Here is a 26,971-nt window from a genome sequence, read left to right as displayed (position 1 = left end):
AGAAATCTCGGTAAAATTGTTGAACTTTTTCGGTAATTTTACTGGACCTTGGTAAAAATGCCAATTTTTTTTATCGACTGTGGTAATATTACCGGGATAAAATGGCAAAGTTACCGGGAATTGAGTACCAATAAAAGTGGCATTCTTACCTGAAAAAAAAACAGCAAAAATACCGGTTTTTAGGTAAGCTTACCAGTCTGTCTTGGTAAAATTACAAATAATTGGTAAAACATTTAAGATGGTAAAGGTACCAACGGACCTTGGTAAAAACGCCGAGATTTTTTTTTCAGTGCGAATTTTGAAGGAAACTTTCGAAAGCTTCACACTTACCTCCTGCTCTCTTCCCTGTCACGGCAGAACTGCGGAGCATGTCTCATGGTCTCATGGCAGCGTGAATTCCGCAAGGCATTTACGGGAGTTGTGGTGGCCGTGGCGGCCTGCAAGATGCCTCTCAGGATGCTGGCTAGTTGAGGTGAATCACACCAGGGGCGCTTTCTCCGGTCCGCCAAGGAAGAGGAGCCAGCTGATAGGAACCTGTTATCGAACCTCGCAGTACTCGTTCTTTCAACTTCATCCGCGTGTTTCGACCCATTCCGCGCGTCCTGTAACTTCGTAAGTGCTTCCCGAAGCTTTTGAAACCAAACAGTTCCAAATCCTACCATGTCATATCTGCCTTGGCTCAAGCAAAAAGCTCAAGAAAAATGGTCCCGGAAAGTGCTGCCCGAGGTGTCACTCGGAGTCTCGCCGACTTCGTCTATTTTTTCTAATTGAATTCATTCCTCGTGCTTTGATGTGCACAATCATTTTGGCTCCACCAATTCCTCCCCTGGAAATGACAGTGCAAAAAAATATTTCAGTGTTAATTTTCGCATCGTGCATTCCAATTTTCTCCCTGACTAAGCTATCAACCGTTTGTCGTTTGCGAAAGTTTAGTGTCCATTATGATTCTGCAAATTATGTTCTATGTGACACCCCTCTCCGTCAGATTTTTGCCGAAAGAATGTATTTTGTAAAAATTATCTACAGAAAAGTGCACCAGTACGTTTTATATCAAGTAACGAACCACATTGAAGTGAAAAACGCCCTTTTAAGGTGTTGTAAATTTAATTTGCTAAGCCTAGTGACTTCTGCTTATTAAGTCTTTTGAAATTACCTACAGAATGTGCATCTATAATGTAACTTTCACAATGGGTTTTTGATAGGTATCTACCTCGTGTTCATACATTTTAGGAAACTGGCACAATACTGTACTTATAGAAGCTTTGTTTGCATGAGGGGGGGGGGGGGGGGGGGTCGCGCACGCATTGCATCCGTTAATTCGATCTCAACCCAAACCAGCTATGTTTTAATAAATGTCCCCCTTCAGCGCTCGGAGACTTGGATCGCTGTAGCTGAATAAAGGAAAATTATTTTTGTTTCTAATCCTTGGTGTCAATCATAGAAAATATCGAATAGCCGCTGTTAGATAAGTCATTGCATCTGTAACTCGCTGCATGACGTCGAAAGTCATAATCCACCCATGCCGCGAGTGTTCGCAAGACGCCTGCAGCCACATGTACTAATGCAGCAACGTAACAATAACCACTTCACTTAGCCGCCCTTCCGAGGAAATAAAAAACGGACGTAAATCTGTGGGAGGAAATTTTCAGTTATTTCTGACCACATGACAGCTTTGACGTGATTTTAGTTTCTCGCTTGTGAAAAAATCTTTTTTCATTCTATGGCCAAAACGACAATATTGTGGAAATGGAAATGTTTGGTTTCAATGCGCTTATATACTTCGCGGTTTCCTTTTCCCTCCGTGTATGCTTGATAGAGCAGTCAGATTTACATTAAAAATCACAAACTATGAAACATTTTTGTGTAAAAATTAATGCCTAATAACCATGGGACAACTCTGCCGAGTAGATAGTTTAGAGTTAGATTCGTCAGGTTGCCCCGTGAAATTAATTGATGCAAGTTAAGATCTAATCCCAAAGCAAGCTTTGCAAAATTGCTCTATAAAAACAGGTTTTCGGGAGAAAGAAGAGAGGTTAAACTCCATAAAGTAAATGTATCTAAGGCGATTGATAACAGTGAGTTACATGTCAAAATCATGCGTTTCTTCGCTTACCACGTATTGTAGTGTGAGGGTTCCTGAAAAAAGCAAGAGATACATTAAAAAAAGAAAGAGAGAAAAAACAGATTTGAAGTTCAATTTTAAAAATCTCAGACGATTATAGGTACAAGGAAAGTGACCTTTCTTAAAAACAAATGATACATTTTAAGTGACTGATCACACTGATTAGTATTTTCAGAGAATTTTTATCCATAAAGATTTTAAATTATGGAGTAATTATCTAATCTCCGAACATTAAGTAAAAAAAAAAAATTAAAAAAGAAAATATAAAAAATTAACTTGCATCAATTGATATACTCATAAGTCTCGCATTACTTCCAAATGTCGTCGACTCTCTCGGGAATGTGAATACGCTATTTTCCTCACCCTAAAAAATATCTATCCTTTCGCGATACCATTACATTTTAATTTCCGCTTTAACCAGTTACGGGCAGTACCTTTGATTAACTAAAGGAATAACGCAATTCGGACTGTTAAGTGTTGTGCTGTAAGTTTCAAAATCGTTGGACTTGATTATAGCAGCATTTGATAGCAATTATCGGATTTAACGTCAAAGTTCATCATCATCATCTCGCAAACTGTAAGTAACTTGTCTTTTATCCATTCGTTTCCCTTTTTATTTTTAAGTTCCTATTTTCGAATGCTGTCAGTGAAAATGTTCATTTCAACTATAGAAATAACAAGTCCCGTTTAGTGGCGAGGCGCGAATAATCTATTAAATTGATATTTCTCCATTTGAAGCTATAGTAAAAAATCGATGATTAAAGTGTTCTTTGCGAACACCCTGTTTATCGACCCTTTTCCTTAGGTTTAGATGGCAGATCAATCGATATATCGCAAAGCACGCCACGCTACTGGTCCCGTTTACGCGAATATCCATGTACGGGAAGCCTCGAAAATAAACGTGCACGCCTTTGCGGCTTGCGTAAGGACGCACAGGTCCTAATAATTTCTGTTTTTGAGGAAAAATTAAAAAAAAAGCCGGTAAGCAAACACATAGTGTTAGAAATGCGTGCTCTAACGTTGTAACTGGTGATCCAGTGCGTAAATGAATACTTGTTAGTCTCTTTTGTTCAAGAATAACATCTTGAGTACGAATGAATTGGACCGCGTTGAGCAGAAAGGAACCAAGCCACATCAGCGATCGCCAAATTTAACTGGGCCATTTTGATTTAATACATGAAAACGGTGAAGCGAATTTGTTTGAAAATTTCAGTGAATTTTCTACATGTTATAAGGCAGATCCCCTAAAATTTTCAAAAATATTCGCACAAATGTTCTCTTGTAGAAGATTAAATACCTCAGTTAAATGTGGCAACAGCCGATGTGGCTTGGTTCCTTTCTGTTAAACGCGGTCCAATTATAACACCCTATGACAATGCTACATATATAATATAATGGAAGAAAATCATCAAATTTAGAAGTCGGATATGCCGAGTCGCTTTGTTTGGATCTTTACTGGAACCCTTAGTCCAAAAATAAGGAAAGCTTGAGATACGATCTTGGGAAATTCAATCGATAGGCTGCATGTGTTAAGCTTTAATTTACGAAAAAATCTCACTGTAGAGCTAATATTCCCCATTTTTAAACGATATATTTGTTGCTCTTACAGCTTCAATATATAATTGCGTAAATTGAAAAAGGGCACAAATTCACTTTTTTTCAAAATGGGCACGTTGTAAAGGGGCCGTCCACAAATTACGTAAGGCACTTTCTCCGATTTTTAGACCCACCCCACCTTCCGTAAGGCACTCGTAAAGCTAACATGAACCTGGCTGATTGATAAAATAACCAGTTTTTAAATTTAAAACATTCAGAAAAAATTACATTTCAACGAAAAAAACATTAAACGTCTAAAAAAACGAACTTTAAAAAAAGAAACGGCTTCCGTTGGGCAACGCTCGACCTCCCCCCCCCCCCCTCCTAAGGCACCCGTAAGGCACCACTTGAACCCCTCCTAAGTGCCTTACGTAATTTGTGGACGACCCCAAACATCATTTAGAGAGAAAAAAAGAGTTGTTCTCAACAGAAAATGCCTCAAAAATTAAGGATGAACACATGAGGAAAGTCTGAAGTGCAAGTCTAACTGCACAATTTGCGCAAGAAATATGCGTTTTTTTAGCTCCCCGCCCTGCTTCAAAAAGGGATACTACGACTAAGGTGAACATTTCGTAAGAGGTTAGAGGAGTCAATCCATGCAACCCTTGCGCACTACAATGCTACACAATATTCAACATGACCGACGCTAGAGTCCCTTAATACTGAGAGTCAAGACAATTTGAATCCATTTCTGATTGGTTACCGTATTTTAGGCCTCCACAGTGTCACAAACGGGAATAAAGATTACATTTTTACCAATTGCAAAGATTATAGTCTGGAATGGACCAGGAAATTACGGGTTCGGCAAGGAACAAACGGAATGAGAGGAGGAACGGAGAAAGGCATTTGAGAATGGGCCGATCAAAGATTACGAAGAACGTTCAATTTCTGTAATCTTTATTCCCGTTTGTGACATCCATGAGCCGAATTGTCTTGACTCTCAGTATAAAGGGACTCTAACCGACGCCAACGCGCCAAACCACATGTGACGAGATGGGTTTTAAGCAACAGGCGTGTTTAGATTTGCATTTTCCTGCCATTTCCTCACGATTTCCGCGCAGAAACGTCAGCCATGTTGAATATTACGTGGCATCCTTGTGCGCAAGGGTTGGACGGGATGACTCATCTCCTTCCGAATGTCCACTTTTGACGGCGTACCATTTTGGAAGCGAGAAGCTTAAAAAACGCATATTTTTTACGCAAATTAAGAGGTTTGCAACAGGCTCATCGACCTTTCGACGGATTTGAACTCCTCAGAGGTAGAGGCATGTATCCTTAACAGAGTGTGTTTTAACAGGCTCATTTGATGGGTTAATAACGCCATTTAAAATCCGCAGTCAATTTTCGTGTTACCAACTCCCATTCAGAAAAAATGTACTGAATGTAAGAATTAAATACCTTAGGAGGCTGTAGAAATTTATCCGAAAGGGAGGACCAAGGTAATCTCGGGGCAAAGTTGTAACTTCGCCCACAACTTCCAAAGACCCAGAGAAAATTTATTTGTAATGCGTGATTCGCAATCGCAATATGTTAACCGACCACAGTGCGGCAACCGTGGAAAATTGAGGCAGTGCAGGATCGCCCTGACGACGAAGTGTTAATTTATACGGAGCTAATAAAATCGGTAGACAAATTAATAATCTCTCTGCTCCCGCAAAGTATTTGAGCCACTTGAAATGATGCCCCAAGCTCTACTGAAGCTACACCGAGCTCAAGTTCTAAGCTCGTAGCTTCTCTCGATGCCTGAGAGGGGGAGGGGGGCAGGTGCTCAATTTCATTCTTCACATCATGATATGTTAATTGCTAGGCCAACCGGTTATTATTAATTATAATGAGGTATAAATCTTGAACATTTGGCAGTATTTATTAATTAGGCAGGTGTGTAAGTGAATTTAAGCGGATGTAAATGGGTGAATTTCTATAATATTACATATATTTGTATTATTTACTGGTATATTGGAACTAGATGTGAGATATGTCTCTCTAGTTGGCCGGCTGGCTAAGAAAGAATTGATACCGAATATTGGTCTTCCTAAAATACGACTGATATGACGGTATTTTGATAGGCGAAAATAATTATGAAAAAAAAATGTACGAGTTCTTCTTCTTCTTCTTCTACCTTCTGACTAGGGCCGTGGCCCTATATGTCTAGCCTCTAAATTAGTAAATATGACAACTGTACGACTGTATGTGTAACTGTATGTGTGTAATGTACGAGTTCGATAATTATTAATTTCCGCCAAAACAGTGCCGATTGTTTAAAACAACCGACTTAAATACATTGATTCTGGGCATTTTTCTCAGTAAAAAACCTAACAAATCAATCATCAGTCACATTGTATTAAAATGAGTGTCTTTGCAAGTGTTATAATTTGCTGCATCTGAAAAAATGAATGGATCAAGTTTCTAATATAGCAAAAATAATCAGGCCATATCATGCTGAAAAAGAAGGGGGAAAAATCTTGATGTCAGTGTTAGTTGACGATCAGTGTCAGTATGATAAATGTCAGTAAGCGACCACGATGGAATGGTCTCATCCAAATATACATAGTTTGCAATTTTATAGTGTCAGTGGAGTCAAGTATATCTATCTCCAGTCCATTATTCTCCCTTTTCAATGTATGTGCTGCTCATCCAATGATTAAATTTTACAATCTCTGAAAAAGAGTTATGAACTCTATTTTGCGACTAGGAACTATCATTTGCTCATCCTTAAAAAAAACATTGATCTGCATAGGGAGGCTAATGGCATGTACGTCATTTCTAAAATTAGTTAGAAAAGGTTATTCCCTATTGCAAAATGCGGTCTAATTGATGCGGATTTTTAGATTTTACGTATTGTATGATATGTTCAATATAAGTGTTTGAATTGTGAAATTCAAAAATAAGGTGTAAACTCCTGACCAGGCAAAAGTTATGAATTCATTTTTACACTGCAGATTATTATTATCATTTTTTCTCGAGGGTTGCTTTTTCATATAAACAATTTTCAGTAATTTACTCGAGAACCAAAATTGCGTCCTCCCCCCCCCCCCACAAAGTAACCCCCCTAATGGTTACTGTGTTTCAGTCCATCGGTTTTCGCTTGGCGTGCATTCCAGAATAGCGTTGCTGATCTAGTTTCAGATCATGTCTCGTTACGTTGAGGTGGATCCTCAGCTTTAACACAATGCGCTCAGGGCCTGATCGATAACTTACACATTTAAACGGGTGGGGAGTTATTTTGGAACTACCCAAATGAGAATTTCTAGACCAGTTACCAAGAAATTGAGGGACATGCATTCACTTCAAAAATCGTTATTTAATACCCTAAAATATGATCAAAAGTACGCACTGTTTCAAAGAGCCACTAGGGTGCCGCCGTCTCTAAATTACGCAATTTTGTTTGAACGTGTTTAAGATTAGGAACAGACGCCACAAAAGCGTTACAAAGGGGGAGGGGGGAGGTTCAAAAATGCCGAAAAAGCGCGTTACGTAATTTATGGTACATAAATGGTATCGATACATCGAAGTCGGTTCAAAATGAAGCAATAATTTGAAGGCTTTGAACTTTCATTTTGTGGATATATGGGCTAATATTTCGTTGTTTTTTCGTTGTTCTTGTTTTTTTTTTTTTTTTTTTTTTTTCAATTCTCATGATGGTTGAAATGCACTAATAAATGTGGAGGGTATAAGTGGAAATAGCTGAAGATCCACTCTCAGGCGCGTTCTCTCAAATTCAGTAGTGATTGGATCTGAATGATATCGCTCACATTGTTCAAATTCTATTGGAAGTAATCCTTCCATCGCCGAAGTTTTTGTACTTCACCCTAGCCTACAGGCATCCGGACGATCCCCTCTTAATCCGCGCCCTGGGCCTGTCCTTTAATAGGTTTATGGGTGAACGGCATAGCTTTCTCGGTCACCGACGCAACCCGTTAAACGCGTCGCCGCCCATTCGCCAAACAACGTCTAGATGTCGCCTGTCGCTCGGGAGGGAGCTCCGGCCATGGAACTGATTTTCTGTCGATTTCTGAGTCACAATCGTGGCCTACCCATTTAATAGGTCCACTCTGGTGACCAGAGCAAGTCCCAGCCGACCGCACCCCTCTGTGCGCCCCAGTCTTGGCTCTCCTAATCCTTTCGTGCCGAGTAGTGCCGGAAATTATTGGAAATTTTCAGACAGTTCTATCGCAAATTTCTAAGGGAGCAGAAAAAAATTGATTCAAAAATCACGAGGGAACACACTGGAAAAATCTGAAATTCACTCTCAACTAATCTGCGTGAGAAATTAGCGCATTTAAAACTTCACAGTTTTACATTTTAGTTAGTGTCAAAAGGACTACATTTTGCAATTAGGAATTATAATTTCTATACCAGTTTAGAAACGACGTAGGTACCATTAGTTTTCCTATGAACATAAGTGTTTTTACAAATGAGCCAGAAATTATAGTTCCGAATTGGCAAAATGTAGTCCAAATGATTCGTTAAAGCAGTGCACTTCATCATTATAATTAATTAATGTTTGTGTCGAGAGGAAACGAAGTGCCTCCACTGCTCCCAAGGTAAAGGCTCAAACTTTCCCGGAAAAATCGGTCAGTGCTCATGCTCAGAGAGGTAGATCAAATGGCCAGCATCACCGATAGGTTTGGGATGGTTATGAGTCCTGCTCGGATTATAGTATCATGTTATGTGAGGGTAGAGGTAGTAATCACTTAAAAAGGTGATGCATTCTACGAATTTTTCGTAGAGTCGTTGTTTCCGTTCAGGGAAATTTTTGAATTACCTGGATTGAATGACGCTTAGTATCCTTCTTCATTCCTATTCAGGTTCTTTTGACTCAACGAGCTTATCTGAAAATTATTCCTCTTTAAAAATAAGGAATTTCTTTCTTAAAGGCCGTCCTGTAAGGTTTGGTAACGGTTACCTTAGTTCTTTGCAGAACATTGTAACATGGTCATCAGCCGGATTCCTCTTCCAGCGAATTACGTTATGCCTAATAATTAGATGCAAGGCACACCTACCTGTTTTTGTTTAAATGATTGTCAGTACAAATTTTAATAACTCATATTAGATCGTGACAATGTCCCTAATCTTTGTTTCGATTTTTTCTCTTTTTTCTCTAAAAAATAGGAAGATTATAGAAGAAAAGACAATGAAACTGCTTTTTATTGCAAGATCTTGAACTGTCCGATTAAAAAGAGTGAATCCTTTTCCAAAGCAGGCCGGAAAGACTACTCTTAACTTAACAGGGATTCCGTACTGAAGTTCCATCTTTTTATAGTTTGCTGTCAAGTTTGAATAGCCTACCAACACTTCATTTGTCTTTTCAGAATGAGCGACAAATTCATGGAGCTTTCCCGCCTCTTTTGGTCAAGTTTGTTAAATGCTTAAGATGTGCTACGTCTACACCAGCCAACACTGCATCCGTTTTTACTTCCAGAATATGCAAAAGATGCAGAATCATTCAGATGAGCATGTACAATATTTCGTATCCAAAATGTGGTAACGATGCACACATCTTGAGTAATGCACCACTGACTCGAAGAGTCACCTATCAGGCTTTCACTGCACTCATAAGTTTATCGATGATTAGTAGGCCAAAGTAGTGCAAACGAGTCAACTATGATGTCCGATAAACTCATGTCGCAGCACTTGACTTCTATCGGCCAATGACAGGTTCTAGTTTCCAGCGCCTGTTTTGGAAGAGGAACAATGTTACATGTTCCTGATGTAATTACATTTTAAATCATAACACCGATCGAGACCTTAACGGTAGGGCAAGTAATTGAGACATTGAACGTCTTATTCATACTATCTGAGGAATTTCTGTGTCATTCTACACCTAGGTATTTCAGGCATGATTCATTAAATTTGCCACAATTGGTGCCAGCTCAATGATTTCTCAGAGACTCATCATGTTGACCGGAAATTTCAACGTCACCTGTGAACGCCCTTTTATGGATTGCATTTTGCAAAAAGGAACCACTAGCATTGCAATGATGCTAAGATTGTGCAACTTCATCTTTTGCAATAAAATTGGGGAAATCGTGAAAAACTATGAAATTTAGATGGTAATTTTTGTCTTAAATTTACACTTTTTAGCGAGTAAAATAGAAACTATCAATGGATAATCGGATTTTTCCTCCAAGACAAAAGAAGTTGCACAATTTTAGCAACATTGCAATGCTAGTGGTTCCTTTTTGCAAAATGCAATCCATATAACCTTTAAATTGAAAATTAATTTACAATCAATCATCCGACATGTATCAGGGATTGTAGAAAGTTATCCGTATGAACAATTTTATCCAAAAACGTAATAATACTACAGCATTATGGCAATGACTAAAACCTTCCTTTCCGAAACACTGCTCACTTTTTTTGTATTGAAAGATAGAAGATTAACCCACCGTATTTCCCACGCCGCTTCCAACGCCGCTTGGAGCAAGATGTGTTCACCCAGATTGCATTACGTTGTTTACACCCGGAAATTGAAGTCCGCAATCTCAAGCGATAAAAATCGCACATGTATATACCCAAATATGATGCTTCTATTTCATCCTCACTTATGACTCAATGGGTTAGCACTTTCTAGGACTATTAGAGAATTCATGGATCAATTAATTCTTTCTGGATTTCAGAACATCATCTCAACGAAGACAAACATTTGCGATTTTCACTTCGACGTGCGTTTAAAGGTACTTCTAAATCAAATGAAGAAAGCCTAAACTAAAAAACTCAGACTCACAATAATAACGACTTAAATGAAACTTATTTTTGTGAGTTTGAGTTTATTTGGTTTCGACTTTCTTCATTTCATTATTTTAGCTCTCGATCCCCCGTTTGTTTCGTTTCGTTTTCGTTACTTTCGGTTTAGTACTTCTAAATGCTTCTCTGTGAAAATTCACGTACTAATAACGCTCACCACATCAACTCGACGTTTGGGAATTTTCGAAAGAATTTCCGAAAATCCAGCATCAAGTGATGCAGGGACTTCCGAATCCCGTATTTCCCTCCATGGCCTTAACGATGAGATCAAGGAAATGTCTTGACTCTTGAGTCGCCGTTTCAGCTTGAACTTGCAACAAAAGCTCACCGCGAGGACTTGTCCCCTCGGGCGAAACGGCCCTTCTCATGGACGACCCGACTCTAGCAGGTCGTGGACCCGTTACTCGGGCCTGCCGCACGGTGTCCCATATGAGCGGGACACTCTCAATATTCTCATGTTCAATAACACTTACCCCCATTCGGACCCCGACACTAACCAACACCACCACGCCGATTTATTGTCCATCCAATTCTTAATTACTCTTCTTTCGCCTATTAATATCCGCATCGTCGCGGGCCGTTTTATGATGACGCTCATAAATCTGAGTACTTCTGTTGTACCGAGCTGGGGCTTCCAGCCTCGTTTCCGCGGGAGCAGGGCCGAGATGCCCCAAGCTTACTTCTTTATCTGAACGACATGGGATCCATGTTGCCTTTCTGTGGTTGCTTCTTGAGGATATCAGAGTGAAAACTCGGGTGTATTTCACTCCGGCTTCTCTATTGCGCCGAAACAAAGCCAGTGAAGTGAAATTAGCCCCATAAGAGCGCTCTGTACAACCAGCAAAAAGAGTAAATATCCCTCCATCAAGTGCTAGTCACTCCATAAAAAGAATAGATTCCGCTGCGTATTCATATCACTCAAATGGTAAAGGGGTAAGACTTGTCAAATACGGTGGACTGATTGTTGAAATTGGTAGACAATGCTATAGACAAAGAGGATAACAAGGATATGGAGGGATCCTATTGGTGAAAGTGGGTGGTTGCAATCGACATAGACCATGACTAATGGCAACCCACGGAGAGACCCTTTAGTTAGTCCATTATTTTCTTCCTTAGTCTATAAGAACCACCCATTTCAACCAATAGGATCGCTCCATACTTTTTATGTCTTCTTTGTCTATAATTTTCAAGAATCAGCCTGTAGAAGTGAATTATACTCCGAATTCCACTCCGAAATTTTAACAGTGCACACTTATAACACAAGATGAAAAATGAAGAGAAACAATTTACAGGGCTTGCAAAAGTATAAAAATTTTAGATTCATAATACAAGATAGGACTCTCTCGAAGCGCGTCGGATCAATGCTTTCATGAGCTCAAAAAGTATTTTGGCGTTCCCTAAGCTCCCTTCGTGCGAAAGTTCTGAGTTTATAAGTGCTGTTTCACCGTTATTGATGCCTCATTAAACAATATTCAAGACAAAACGTACGTCAGATGATCGCTATAAAACTCCTATAGCACTTCCAGGGATGCACAACTGCACCCAAAGTCAATAATATATTTTAGCGACCTCACATTCCTAAGCTAACAATGTAAACGGGCGAGTCAAATGTTAAGATTGGAAGTCATCGCCAGTTTTAGTCTAATGATGATTGATGAGCAACTTGTTGACATAATGCTACGGCATAAGCACCTTGTTAGGCAAGTTTTTGCAGATTTCGTTAGGGCCACTAAATCAGCTCTTCCGTTCGTGTAGTGTTAAAATTTATTTAAGTTGAATGAAATAAACGGCAAGTGATTTTCGTCGGTTCATCTTGGCAACAATGCCACAAGTTGACCCATCCCGAGAGCAGCCCCACTAGCTTCACCCTCCGCGCTGTTACGCATAAAATTGATTGGCTCGTCCGGTTCTTACGCACACACTCAATTTCTGAAAGCGTCTATTGGATGATAAAGGATAATGGATGAATTGATAAACGACGGGCACTAATCGAAATTGCAAATTAATTGTTTTTCTAACAACCACTTAGGTGATAAATTTTAAACCTTTCCCGTTGTATCAACTGTGGGGCGTGGGTAAAAGTTAGAAATCGGGATGCAATACTTTCATCGTCCCTGAAGCTCATATTCAAGCTCGTTTGCGCGTAAGGCCACATTTTTACGAAGGATTATGGTTTGAAAATATAGGCAAGAACTGGGCAGAAATATTTCATTTTCGTAAAATAAATTTTAGAAGAAAAAATTAAATTCACGCGTCTAAAAATCGCCGATCATTCACATAATGCATCTGTTTACTGCTAGATTTATTTTTTCCCTTTCCTCCTCTTTTTCTTCTTACTCGTCCCATTTTCGGAGCAGCTTCCGCTCGCATCTTAAAATTGAATTTCAAAATGCCCGATCGATCGAATTGGGTCCATGAAATGATGATCCTATTTTAAAAGCACCATTGGAAATGAATTGACTTGCGACTGAATATAGCTGTCTGGATGGTCTGCTCTTGTGTATAGTAGAGCAGCTCTGTCCAAGTGTCCATGCTATTCCATAACTATGCTCTCTGAAGAATAAAATCATTTAACAAAATCAAGGCTTCTGATCTGTCAAAAAAGGTGGCACTGCTTGATCAATCAGTCACAGTAGCGTGGCGTGCTTTGCGATTTATCGATTGATCTGCCATTTAAACCTGAAAGAAAGGATCGATAAACAGGGTGTTTGCAGCGGCACCTTCATAATCGATTCTTTACTACACCTTTAAATGGGGAAATATTCATAATCGATTATTCACGCCTCGCCACTGATAAGTCACCTCTATCCTGTGAGTGAAAAGTGAGTTTTCATAAAATTAAATGGGTAAATGCCTGATTTGGAAAAACTATAATAGACTCTGAGAGTGGGGAAAAAATCACTGATCGGAAAATTTCTGTTTTCCAAAGTATATACTCTAAATAATCGTTGAACTATCTTTCATGAAAAATGTATTACGAATAAAAACGGTCCGTCAAAATTATCAGGTGTAGTATCGTCGGATATACCCTCAACATGGATTAACTAGTTTTTGGTTGACTTATTTCAATTCTCATTCATGTTTTTCACTTTCTTCTTTACCCTAATGAAATATGAAAAACAATTCTTAAAAAAGTTAAGTGTCAATAATTCCAGTAGGATGTTGCTGACTGTGGATTACGGTCTGTCAGTGATACTAACTACCGAAAGTACTCCTCGCAGGTTCCCGCAAGTTTTTCTCGAATCTCAGCCGCCAACATGTAGATTTCAGGTTTTTTCGTCGATATTTTTTAATTTCTGTGGTATTATTCCGACTAAATGGACGTATTTCTGGCAAACAGAACTATGTGCATTTAGACATGAGCCGTGAGACCCATAAGAATACACGCATAACAGGGCTCACGTCATAATGCACATAGTTCTGTTTGATAGGAATATGTCCAAATATGACTGGTTTTGAGTCGAAACGTCTCGGGTGTTTTACTGTCGTAATTTAGCCTTGTTTCCTGTTTTCCCCCTTGTTTTTCTCCTGTTATAAGAAAGAAGGTAAGGAAAGTCAAGAAAATAGAAAAAGTCAATGGACAGAGTCAATGCAAATGATGTACGAGGTGGAAACAATACGTGTATTAATTGAGTTAACCTTAATCCGACAATTTTAAATCCGCGCTGCGGAGACTCGAACGCATGGATAGAAAGAAATGCGTTATGACATCGTCCGCGCTGCGGTGCGGCGCGGCGCGCGGCGCGACGAGCAGCAGTAAAATAAACTTGGTCCTTTTTACGCAATTCGTGAAAGCAGAGGAAAGTGTTGTGTCGCACACCGGCTCAATTTCCTTATCGATATTCCTCGATCGCAATCAGATTTACGATCTCATATGTTCCTTGATTCCAGGTGATTGTAATTTTATGTCTCGAATTAGTCTCACGGAAGCTTGAAAAAGTAGAGTGCTGACAAGTGAACGTGATCTATTTTTCCTCAGCGTCAAAGAAACACAGATCGAATCTGCGTGAGAAGTTGGTTTAGAATCAGTGGCGAATTCCTCCAGCTACATAGACGGATTATAAGCAGTGAAGTTCAGATGACATCCGGACGATGAGCTATGTTAATTTATTATCAGAGGCAGATCCAACGAGGTGCGGCAACATTGTTTTCTCTCAATTTAAACCCTTGTCGAATAATCGACTCTAACCCCTCCGAGAATCGATACATTCTCATTGGTTGGTTGGAGAGAAAACAATGTTGCCACCTTTCTGGATCTGCCAATCTTTGTCACAATGCGTCATCAAACCTTTTCTTAATTCCACATCCCTGCAGGTCGTAAAAAAGCAAAAATGAATAATGGTTCAGTCGCGCTGGTCGCAGGACTTTGTTTTGATGCTTCATTCTTGTAGATCAACTAAGAATGATAAGATCTGCTCAAACAGCGATTCTCCACGTTCAATATATTAACCGAGAAATCGCGCTTTGAAAAATTCGCTTTGACGTCATCCACCGCGGTATTGACACCCCTGGCTCCCTCCACCTTGCTTCCATCCGAATTTCTCGTCGAGTAACCGGTAAAGCGTGTGTCTACATGACAAATGAAAGCAAGGTGTAGGAAGCCAACGGTGTCATCGCCGCAATGGATGACGTTATAAACTGAATTTTTCAAAGCGCGATATCTCGGTTAATATTGAACGTAGAGAGTAGCTGTTAGGACGGATCACATTCTTAGCTGATCTACCAGAATCAAACATGAAAACACGATTCTGTGACCGGCGCGACTGACCCGTTTTAGAAGACGTCTTCCCGTGTTCGACGCACAATGAAAAAAAATCTTGGTGTATTTACTAAGAAAAGGGTAAAATTACCAAGAATTCAGGGTTCTATTTGATCCCAGTTTTTTCTCGGTAAAATTACTATTTATGGAATTGGTAATTTTACCAAGAAATCTCGGTAAAATTATTGAACTTTCTCAGTAATTTTATTGGACCTTGGTAAAAACGCCAATATTTTTAATCGACTGTGGCAGAATTACTGAGATAAAATGGCAAAGTTACCGGGAATTGATTATCAATAAAAGTGGTATTCTTACCTGAATAAAACTGTAAAAATACCGGTTTTCAGGTAAGCTTACCAGTCTGTCTGGGTAAAATTACCAATAATTGGTAAAAAAGTGAGATGGTAAAGGTACCAACGGACCTTGGTAAAAACGCCGAGAATTGTTTTTCAGTGCAAAGCGTTATCTTCCGTGTTAAGAAAGCTCTATCCCGCGAGCTCGGCAACAAGGCACGCGAACTTGAATGAAATTGGAGGAAGAGGTTCGAGTGCAATTAGGAGCGGATCGCCCCAGAGCAACGGTCGAGGTGGAGGACGGCACATTCCGAACAGAACACAGCGGATGACCCAAGTGAAGAGCACCGCGCACGGGTAGCGGGTCAGTGGCGTGGTGTGCTTTGCGATATATCGATTGATCAGCCATTTAAACCTTTGGAGAAGTATCGATAAACAGGGTGTTCGCAGCGGACACCTCAATAATTGATTATTTACCACAACTTCAAATGGGGAAATATCGATAGATCGTAAAGCGCGCCACGCCACTGTAGCGGGTACCCAGCGCCAATGCGAATGCATCAGAGCGACCAGAGCGTGCGCCCGGCGCCCGGCGTCCCACGTCGAGCCCTGCGTCCAGCCCCGCGCCCGTATCCTAGAATCAGGAAACGCCGCCAGCCGCCAGTCGCCAGCCTCCCAGCGAGAGTTAACGGGCATCCGACAGTCGTCATTGCGTTACACCTCTATGCAAACTCCTCGCCCTTCCCATCCTTGCTGCTAGATTCCAATTTCATGAAAATGTGCCATTCACTATTCCAAAAAAACAAAAATAGGATTTTTGTACAAAATTTCGGCCCAATCCAAAAAATGTCACCAATTACACAAAAAAAAAAAAAAAAAAAAAAAAAAAAAAAATCAGGCACCCAAAAAATATGATGGCAGTACCGTTTGGATTCACCATTTAAAAGGAAATGATATCAAAACGGCCCAATTTCCTCTTTCATGATATACTATACACCCCAACGTTTTTCACCAAAAAAAAAAAAAAAAAAAAAAAAAAATTAAACACCTACAAGGTATCATGACCTGAACACGTTTTGATCCATCGCTTTAAAGGAGTATGATATCAAATCGGCCCAACTTCTCTGAAATATGCCCATCTCTGATCAATAATTTTTTCGAGACCTTCCGACTCATCGCTGAGGAGACACTGATCATTACTTGACCCTTAGTGTATGTCCTTGTTTAGATGTCAAAGAGGTCCATATGAGAACTGTAATGATTTTTTTTTCTTTAAAGAGATAAAAAACAAAAAATCGTCATAAAATTGAAAAAAAATCGAAGAAAAAAAAGGAATGGGCCGGCCGGCCGTACATACAAGTGGTAGATAATAGGGTGATTATTGTCTCTCTTGCATATACATGAACAAGTATCTTCGTCAAAAGGAGGATTCCTCGCCCTTCCCATCCTTGTTGCTAGATTCCAATTTCATGAAAATGTGTCATTCACTATCCGCTAGAGAGGATATCTCGGTGCACGGAGATTTTGTGCAAAAGTTATTTTTCTCAACATTGGCAGGTACCTATGTCGAAATCTGTGCACGGGAAAAAAGTATATAGTGCCGAGCACTAACTGTTCAGATCAAGTGGAGCCAGCTGAAATGGCAACACTGCTGAGACCTACAGTCCGTAGGGTTTTAGGGCTCAGCGCTACTGCTATAGTACCATACTGCCTTGATCTAAGCAGTTAGTGCTCTGCTCAGCACAATATAGCTTTTTCCGTGTTTATTTAACAGAAAACACTCTCGGAAGCTCAAAAAATGAGTCGCGAGAGTGTTAGTTGGACGTATTTCTGCCAAACGGAGCCAGAGACAGGTGGAAAAGAAAGGATATGCTCGTTAGTTGAGGGCCGTAAGGAAGAAATTGAATCGTAAAAATGTCATGCACCATGTTGGTTTCGACGCCCATAATTTCACGTATCCTGTCATCCCGAAGTGAGGCACGTCTGAACATGGTTTTATGTATAGTTTTTTCACACAATTAATTTTTTTAAACTGCAAACTTTAATTCTTAATAACCCCTGCTTGATTAAAAATTTGTCGGCTTTCTATGCCGCAACTTTTGTGGAGAACTCTTTTAAACAAGGATACGAATATCTAAATTTTTGGTTTTTGGTGCTCAAGCCCCTTGGTCCATCGACGGTCATTTTTCGATACGTACGACACGTAAAATTACATGTTAAGGCAGTGATCTAGGTAGAGTATAGGTAGTAACTTAAATATCAAAATAATTCGGACACAAACGCCCAAAAAACGCCCAAAAATATCTGCCGCGACGCAACGACGCTTCGAAGGTTTGGACTCGGAAGGAGGAACGCTGTACCGTTTTTAGACCTACAGTTTTGCAACGCTTTCGCAGTCTTAAGGACAAACGGCACGGCCTCTCACCGCAGTCCCCTTCTTTCTAGGGAGCCACTTGCTGTGACATCTAGATGGAATGAGTGCCTTCAGCAGAAACTTTCCAAGTTCTATTGAGCGTCGCTCTTAAGACGTACGCGCTTCGTGGCGCCGAATGTCCCGCTTTTATGCAGAATTTCAGACCTCACATCCACACCATCTAGTCAACGGAACGATTTAATGTGGTATCTCTGTCGTGATAGCGAAGAGAGCAGTAAGTGCATGCTGGGATGAACCTCGAGACACATGAAAGCATCTGCTAACCATGGCTCATACAGAAATGCACTTACTGCTCTCCTCGCTATCACGGCAGATCTACTGCATAGAGTGGCAGTATTAACAAACGCCAATGTACCGCTTGACGTTGAGAATGTCAGATCCGGTCTTCCTTTACAAAAGATTCTCTCGGGAAGAAAACATTTCGAAAATCAGTCAGGAAAATAATTGAAGGGCCTGAAGAACACGACGCATAAGTGCAGTGTTTGAAAAAATTGAAATATAGTAATGGTTTCAAGAAAAACTAGTCCTAATGCTAATTTTGTGAAAGTTTTGCTCCCAAATTCCAATTTTTTAAGCATCAAAAAGTCAGTTTGAACTTTCTTTCCACCCTAAGGATCCATGTAATTTCGAAACTTTACACACGTATATCTCGAAATAGCAAAAACTGCACTTATGCGCCTTGTCCTCCAAGCCCTTCAACTGTCCTTTCTCGACATGCAAACAATGTACATTTCAAACATTTAATAATACAGCAGAACTTCGTCTGCGAGAATATTAGGAATTTCTGCCCTAAACGCAGGATTTATTGCTATACCTCATCCCGAAAGAATTAGCAGTTGTTAATATTGAGCCAACATGTAATTTCTTCTTCTGTAGTCTGCAGTCGTTACATTTTATGATGCGCACGATCTGTCCTTCAAAACGACTCTCGGGGGATTTTTGTCTCGCTTTAACCACATCGTTATCATTAATTTTATCTTGCTCATAAGGCGAAATTTTTGGTTCAATATTTCTTAACAGCAAATGCGTGTTTTTCAGCCAAGCCGTCAGTTTGGATTCAATGAACGGTACCATTTCTGACAGTAAAGTTAGACCGTTAGCGTGATTATTGGTTCCAGAACCTCACGCCAAGAATGGAATGAAGTCACAGGTTTCCTGCGACACGCGGCCATAAATTAGGACGCATGTGATGTAAGAGCTCATAAGTGCGGAAAATTTTATTGTGTCACTATGGCGGTGGCTCTTACGTTCGATGTCCCACTGATCGTGGCCATACTTTCATTGCAGATTAATTTTCAGTTGCAACAAATTGTCTGCGCTTAATATTAACATCACGACGCTCAATCCTCACTGTCGTGGCATGTCTGTTACTTCACACTCGCAAATGATTTTACAGGATTGGAGTAAGTGCGTAGTATTTCTCTTAGCGTTTACGATTAAGAGCGAAATGGTTTTTTTTAGTCTTTCATTTCAATATCGTCACTTCCGGCCGAACTATCACAAGCGCCATGCGACGTTTAAAAATTTCCGTCGCCATTTCATTTTTTTACCGAGAAATTGTTGGTTGAATCTTTTTGAATATTTCACTGAATTTTATAAGCCGCACAAAAGAAAATTCAGTGAAATTTTTGGACAGCTTTGCTGAACAATTTCTCTGTAAAAAAAATAAAATGACGGCGGAAATTTTTGAACATCGCTTGGCGCTTGTGATACTTCGAACGAAAGGTGACGATTTGAGTTTTTATGTATCCACATGGTGCACGTAAATTAGGTACAATTAGTAAACGTCTACTAGACAGATTAAAACTGAGCCAGATGGTTTTTTACAACGATATTCAAACATCCAACGCATACTTCGGCTTGCTTCACTCTTTTTCCATCGATTTTTTATTTCACATACAGTCACCGTGTCTCATGGTCTTTGTTGATACTGTGTAAATTGATTGTATGATTGAGGAACATTATGCCTTGCGACGAAAGTGAGTACAATCATTTCATATGAAAATGTCTAGCTAGGACTAACTTACCCAATTTTATCACATTGTATAATGATTATTTTTAATCCCACCGTGTTTAGGCTGAATGGCTCATTGAACTTCTAAAGTTTTACAGTTGATAGTTACGTTACTGCGTCTACTGCACAATTAAAATTACATATTCATCAAATATTTGAAAGTCAAGTAATAAAACACGGACTATCAGGTTGTATTTTTTTGCTTGACTTGCAATGCAACCCGATGAGGAAGTAGAACTAGTATACACACCACAGCACAGTAATTAAAGAACAAATTAAAACATTTACTACCTCAAACGGTGGACATGTTGCTACAAAAAGTGAGGAGAAATATTTATTTTAATCATAAAATGTATTGACGAGACCTTTTTCATTTTATTTGATCATTATTTAACTGTACTACCCAGCGTTTCTATACATACCCCATAGTGAGGAAGAATCCTTGATACCGTTGAGAATGAATAATTTAGTAGAGAACAATATAAGGGGTTAAACTTTTACATTATTTGAAAGAAAGCCCCCCGGACATCGCCCCCTACAGACTAATTTCACCACCAAGTCTTTTTCTCCGAATATATGCACTATAATATGGACGGAGTTAAACAGAAAGGAACCAAGCCACATAGGGATCGAACCGAGAAAAAGAGGTTTAAAGTTTGGCTCCTGCATAAGACTCAATGTAAAAGATAAACTTCAAGTTGAATTTCTGCAAAATTGGCTCCAACAAAAACTTTGAATTTTTGGCGATAGATAGTAGAGCAGTGGTTGAGTTCAAAACCACTCATAACTCAATTTTTTCCAAAATGTGGGTTGGTTCCTTTCTGCTTAACTCAGTCCATATAATGCACTATACAGGAGCTTGCACCACAAACTGCGCCTGGTTCCAAAAATTCTGAATCCATCCTTGGTATAGTGATCCATCCTGCCGTGCCAAAGAAAAACGCCTTATGAACATTTGAAGGTTGTCAGATTTCTCGCGATTAAAGGTTCATCATTGAGGAAATTTATGAGTATAATTTTTCAAAATTCTCAGCTACACTTTATTAATTTGTTATTAAATTGTGAATAAAATCCTTTATAAAATTGGAACAAAAATATTCACAAGTTTCCATGAATTATCGTATTATTCAAGGGAAATTTGGCAACGCCTGAAGACTCATACGGCGTTCTTCCTTAGCATGGCAACATTCTAAAGATATGACTCGGTACGTTCGTGTCTAAAACCTTAAAAGCTCGGTAAGTGAACGGGCAACTCTGCTTAATGCTGGTTTTAACTCCCTCACGTGCAAGCGTTGCCTCGATACTTTCGCTCGGAAGTCGGATCCACGGTCATTCATCTCGCTCTGCCTTGCGCCGCACAGTGGATCGAGTCGACCGGAGAGGTCGGGTACGAAATTGTTGACCAAAACTGCAAATTTCGATGTTTAATTCGTCACATTTGAAATTTGAAGGGGCGTTTCTTATAGAAAATTTCACGGGGAAACCAATGGAACCATTATTAAAATCTCTAGGTTTTGATTAAATGAAGTTATAAGCGTTTAAAGTTTCAAAATTTTGTCCGACCTCTCCTATTGACCCGATCCATTGTGCGCCCGCTCTTTTTACTACGCGCACTTTTTACGACCCGGCGGAGTGCATACGCTGCTCTTGATTCAACAAACGATTCCGAAGTTTCGAAGCTGATTGCTGATTTTGCTACCCGTCGCCGTCGTCCGGCTGTTACCGCTTGGATAGGGGCTCCTCGGCTACAGGTGCAATTGGTTGAGTAATCGGGGCTTAATTAGTTGGTCCCGAGTGACGTAACCAGCCGAGAGCTCGGTTATCCAGACGCCGCGCCGCTACTTCTCGCACCGAGGTGTGAAATTCGGGGTTTTTGGCAGCACTTGCAAGCTGTCAAACGTGATGAGGCTCGTTACTGTCAAATTGTGGCTCGTCGAAAGAGTTGATTTACTATTCTTTCGGGTCGAATTTGGCTGATGGAATATCGATTGACACGGAACTTTATATTCTGCTTATCTTCCACCCTTTTCTTTGTCTTCCTCCTCCTTTTCTACCACCTTCTCTCTCAACCACCTACCAAAGCTTATCGTAACGAAGGAGAATATCTGTAGATAAAAATAAACCAAAAGTAAAGAAACCAAAATTATTTTTCTGCCTTTTGTTTTCCTCATCCTTGTAAATGTTTTCTTACTACTTTTCTTTTTTTGCACCATCATTTTCCGTTTCTTATTACTATCCCGCTCCCCTCGCGAGTAAAGGAAGTATTGTCATCGTCCAAAAACGAAAAATAGTTTATTTTCTACGGAAAATTCACTAAAAAAAAATTTTAAAAAATTAAATTTTATCATTTCTAGACGTTTTAAGGTACCTGGAGTCAAAGAGCTATATTCAGGAAATGTGTGTCCGTCCGTCAGGCGTACCTTTTTTCTGTGTTCAGCAATATATCTCAAAATCTATTTGTTCAATGTTTTCTTCTTCTCTTCCCTCCTATTTTCCGCTTTCATCATGATCTTTTCCATCGTTCTCTTCATACTCTCCCCCTTCGCTGTTGCTCTTGATCCTCTCCCTCCGTGTTCCGTTTTCCTCTCTCTTTTGATTATTCTGACTTCTTCTCCTTCTTTTTCACTTTTAAATCAACAATTGATTATCGTAAGTATATTTTGAACTAGAATTGTAAATGGAGAATTGTCTACAATCGGGTAGTATGCGAGACGGTCAAAAAGCGGCCGAATGAGAAAAAAAATTAATTTCGTGTGTGATTAATTATGCATTACGCGGTCGCTTCATGCCTCTGGTCGGTTATTCAATATAATTATGAATTGAGGGTGTGAAACGTCCGAAGATTCAAACACAATTGCCGCGGGTGAAGGATACTTCCTTTTTTTCCGTCCACATTTTGAAGTTTCATGAGAATACTGTGGAAGGTTGTCGGATTTTCGGGTAAGAATCCAATATTTATCCTATAATTTCATCAAATATCACAAGAACTTGTGTAGCCTACGGTACATTGACGGAGCAAAGTCATTACATAGGGCCAGGGATCCAAGCGAGAGTTAGAGCTTCCCCTCTCACAGGGACAGGAACTAGAATTCCCTGCAAAATTAGACTTTCTCGGGAAAGTTTGATAAGTAGAAATACACAATTCCTCACATACCATACCTCGCGCGGCACTCACACTGCCGGGAACTATCCCGGGTATCCCGCGTGCCTGTTCCTTTTTTCCATGTAGCCGAGAGAAAAAAAGGCTAATCTTTTCAGTGCCTGTTCCTGAGATTACACATTTACATTTACATTTTTAGAAACTTTGATCCCTAATTGACGCCTAAACTCAGATTTTAGCAGAAACAAAACGTTTCGATTGAATAAGTATTTTGTCACTCAAAAAGAGAATAGCGCCATTGTAATGTGAATAATTCTAAGTTCACCATTTCTACGTAATTGACTCAGTTTCCACGCAAATTCACGAATTAGGCGGAAGAACGCTCATTTCCGGACATTTTCGGCCATGTCGGTTTGATATGGGAATCTGAAGATTGGCTGCCCTTTTGGGAACTGACAGCTCCATATTTCCACATGTTCGTACTAACCCTACAATCCTACATGGGTACTCTATCCTCGTCCAATGTTCTTTAAGCGGCTCAATTTCGGCTCTGATTGTCCTTTATACACCAGACAACGCCGCAGGTAAGAATTCACCTGATGCTTCCTCGCATACGTCTGTCAAGATTCCCACCACAAGAGGAGGTATAGGCGTCACGCAGGCTGATCTCTCGCAGGGTTGCCGCAATTTGCCGCAAAATTATCACGTAGTACAAGCATTACACGGAGTTGAACTCAGCAATCGCACAAGTCGACATCTTCGCGCCACGACGCGTGTCATAACCTCAGCAAACAACAGAGGCGAGCATTATACGCATAATCACTGTTTCCCAGGCTGATAGGGTGGGGGGAGAGGGGTACATAGCTCCCGCCAAAATGAAATCGAGTCCGGCTTATGAGTCAACGATTCCGACCGAGAGTTTGATGAATGGTTCCTCGATACCTTTTTCTTGGAGACTGGAAATACAAGAATCGAGCTGATTTATTGCCCAGCAATCGTTAACCTATACAGACCGTCAATTTTGATTTGTTTGAAAATAATTGGATATGGATGCCTCTGGAGTGAATTTTATATTATGAATGTTAGAGTGCAGTCTGTGCGTTTTGTAGCGTATTCCGTCATCCGGTCAAAGTGAATTTTTAGACTGATCGAAGTATGATCTTTCGCTAACGTGTTATAGGACCTTATTCATAGTTGATCCTCAAACAGCTCCTTGCCTTCGGAGGTCCTATATAGTTTTCATTATGGTTGAAGGAGTTTCAAGTATGACTGATAAAATAGACACTTCAATGATTCACTCCTACAAAAAATTGAAAATACGGTGCCAGGATTACTCATCCACAGTCCCTCCACCCAAGGGACTATTCACCCACACACTGGAAAAAAAACACATTGGATCTAGAGTCCAGACTCTTAAAAACATCGACAAGAAAAAATACTCTTGATTCAATCAGATTTAAGCTTAAATCAAGAACCAAGCCTCTTAATTTGAGCGGATTTCCTTTTGATTTAAGCTTAAATCTGATTGAATCAAGAGTCCTTCTTCTTATCAATGTTTTCAAGAGTCTGGACTCTCGATCCAATGTGTTTTTTTTTTTTTTTCCAGTGCACGTTTTCACCCAAGACTTTTCAACCCATGGGTAAATTGCCCTTTCAGACTACATTTCTTACCTATAAGCGTTTTCATCAAGTTGCAAGTTGCGAACGTTAGAATGGGCCTGTTGCAAACTTTTGCTAGAGCAAAAATAAGAGTTGTTTCCTATAGATAATGCCTCAAAAATCACGATGAGCGCATCGGCAAAGTCTGAAATGCACCCATAACTTCACAATCTGCGTAAGAAATTTGGGTTTCTTTTGAGCTTCCCGCTTCAAAAACGATACTACGGCACAGGTGAACATTTTTTTAGAGGAGTCGCTCCATCGTCGGCAATATTCATCATGGCCGACGCTTGCGCAGTTCCGCGCGTAATTCGAGGAGAGTTCAAGGTCAATCAAGGCGGGTAAGGAAAATATGAACGTAAACACGCCGATTGTTATCTGGTCTAATCCTGTTCAGGTGTTATCTCGTCCCTTCACAGGTGTTCTGGCGGATTGTCGTCGGCCATGATGAGTATTGCCGACGATGGAACGACTCCTCTAACAAAATGTTCACCTGTGCCGTAGTATCGTTTTTGAAGCGGGAGGCTCAAAAAACCGCAAATTTCTTACGCAAATTGTGAAGTTATGAGTGCATTTCAGACTTTGCCGATGCGCTCATCGTGATTTTTGAGGCATTATCTATAAGAAACAACTCTTATTTTTGCTCTAGCAAAAGTTTGCAACAGGCCCATTGAGCACCACTCTTGCGGTCATGCCTGAATAACTGGAAACTGGAGTTGGAAATGAAGCTCGCCTTCAATCCGATTGACGCAATTAGAGCGACTCAGGAGTTGAAATAGTTGCACCACTCATCTTAGTTTAGCATGAGGTCCACGGACGAGTTACTATCGTTGTAATCTTTGTGTTTTTAATAACTACCGCAGCGAAACGTCCATAATCGTCACTCGATTCTCCCCACCGAAAAATATGTTGATATTGACATTGAGGAAAGTTGTAAAAGTCAGAATTGAGTACCGCTCTCACGGACACGTCTGAATAACTAGAAGTGGAGTTCCCATCTACTCTATAGTCTCGATCTATTAATGTCTTAGTATGATTGGTCATCGTAGTGGTCAATCATGATTTTCAAGTGACGGGAAATGGAAAACCCTTCAGCGTATCCGTCTAGTTGACCACATCCAAGGCAGGCTCTTTCCCAGTCGTCGTGAAGGCGTCGCACAATGGAACGCGTCAATGGGAGAAGTCGGACAAAATTTTGAAACTTTAAAAGCTCATAACTCTGTTAACACAAAACTTTGAGGTTTTGAAAGTGGTTTTCTCGTGGCATTTCCTTCTAGAGACACCCATTAATATTTAAAATGTAATGAAATAAACAGTTAAATGTGCGCTTTTAGTCAAAAATTTCATGTCCGACTTTTCTAATCGACTCTATCCAATGTGCGTCTCGTCGCGTCTGGCGTCACACGGTGAATCGAGTCAATAGGAGAGGTCGGACATCATGTGGAAACTTGAAAAGCTCATAATTTCGTTCATACACAATTTTGAGGCTTTTGAAGTGGTTTCATTGGTTTCCTCATGAAATTTCCTTCTTGAAGCACTCCTTAAAATTTAAATTGTGACGGAATAAACAACAAAATTCGCGGTTTCAGTCAAAAATGGAATGTCCGACCTTTCTGATTGACTCGATCCAATGTGCGTCGCGTCGCGTCTGGCGTCGACGATAATCGAGCGAGTAGTCGGCAACGAGCAAGTTATTGATTTGGGCCAACGGGCCAAGTGAGTCTAAATCCGAGCGATGAGGTTACGAAAAGCGTCGCTGATGATCGGTGAGTTGCCGTGTGCAGTTGCACATCTGCGGCCGTCGCCGTCTGCGTCTGGTCGGGTTACGAAAAGCGCGAGCATTTCCGTCGCGACACCGACACAAACGCAGACCACATCCAGCATCCAGGATCCAGGTCGATGATTAGGCTAATCTTCCGATTGTCGTGATCGGGTCGGTCGCATTATGCAACCCTTCAGTGATGGGTTTTCGGCCACCTAAATGGCACCGGATTGGGAGCGTCGGCTCCTGCGCTGCGGGTTTGAAATGCGTGCATACTCTCTGTTGCAACCGCTCGGATGACAGGGGACGTTGACCGAGTTGGAAGGCACCTCTGAAATCTTTTCTTCGGCTGTCCTCTTAACCGCAGAATCGGGTCGAGGCGGTCGAATTGTGGGTTGGGAAAAATACTTCCATCATCGAAAATCAATCTTTCATTTTGACCAGGTCTGTTGCAATTTTTTGTGAAACGATGTTTTACAGGGTGT

The 26,971-nt window shown here is 40.3% G+C and overlaps 1 protein-coding gene across 1 annotated transcript in view; it reads left to right on the top strand.

Moving 5' to 3' along the window:
• Positions 1 to 397: 397 nt before the first annotated feature.
• The window catches only part of Cad89D (cadherin 89D), a 144,700-nt gene continuing 118,126 nt past the window's right edge, over positions 398 to 26,971 (top strand). The window contains 2 exon segments of the mRNA XM_072304631.1: positions 398 to 612; positions 2,544 to 2,699. The gene's annotated coding sequence lies outside the window, so the exon portion shown is untranslated.

This window comes from Bemisia tabaci, chromosome 1 (assembly GCF_918797505.1).
Source record: "Bemisia tabaci chromosome 1, PGI_BMITA_v3".
In the NCBI taxonomy this organism is placed as follows: domain Eukaryota; kingdom Metazoa; phylum Arthropoda; class Insecta; order Hemiptera; family Aleyrodidae; genus Bemisia; species Bemisia tabaci.
The sequence above is the reverse complement of the archived record's forward strand: the minus strand, read 5'-3'. Positions and strand labels throughout refer to the sequence as shown.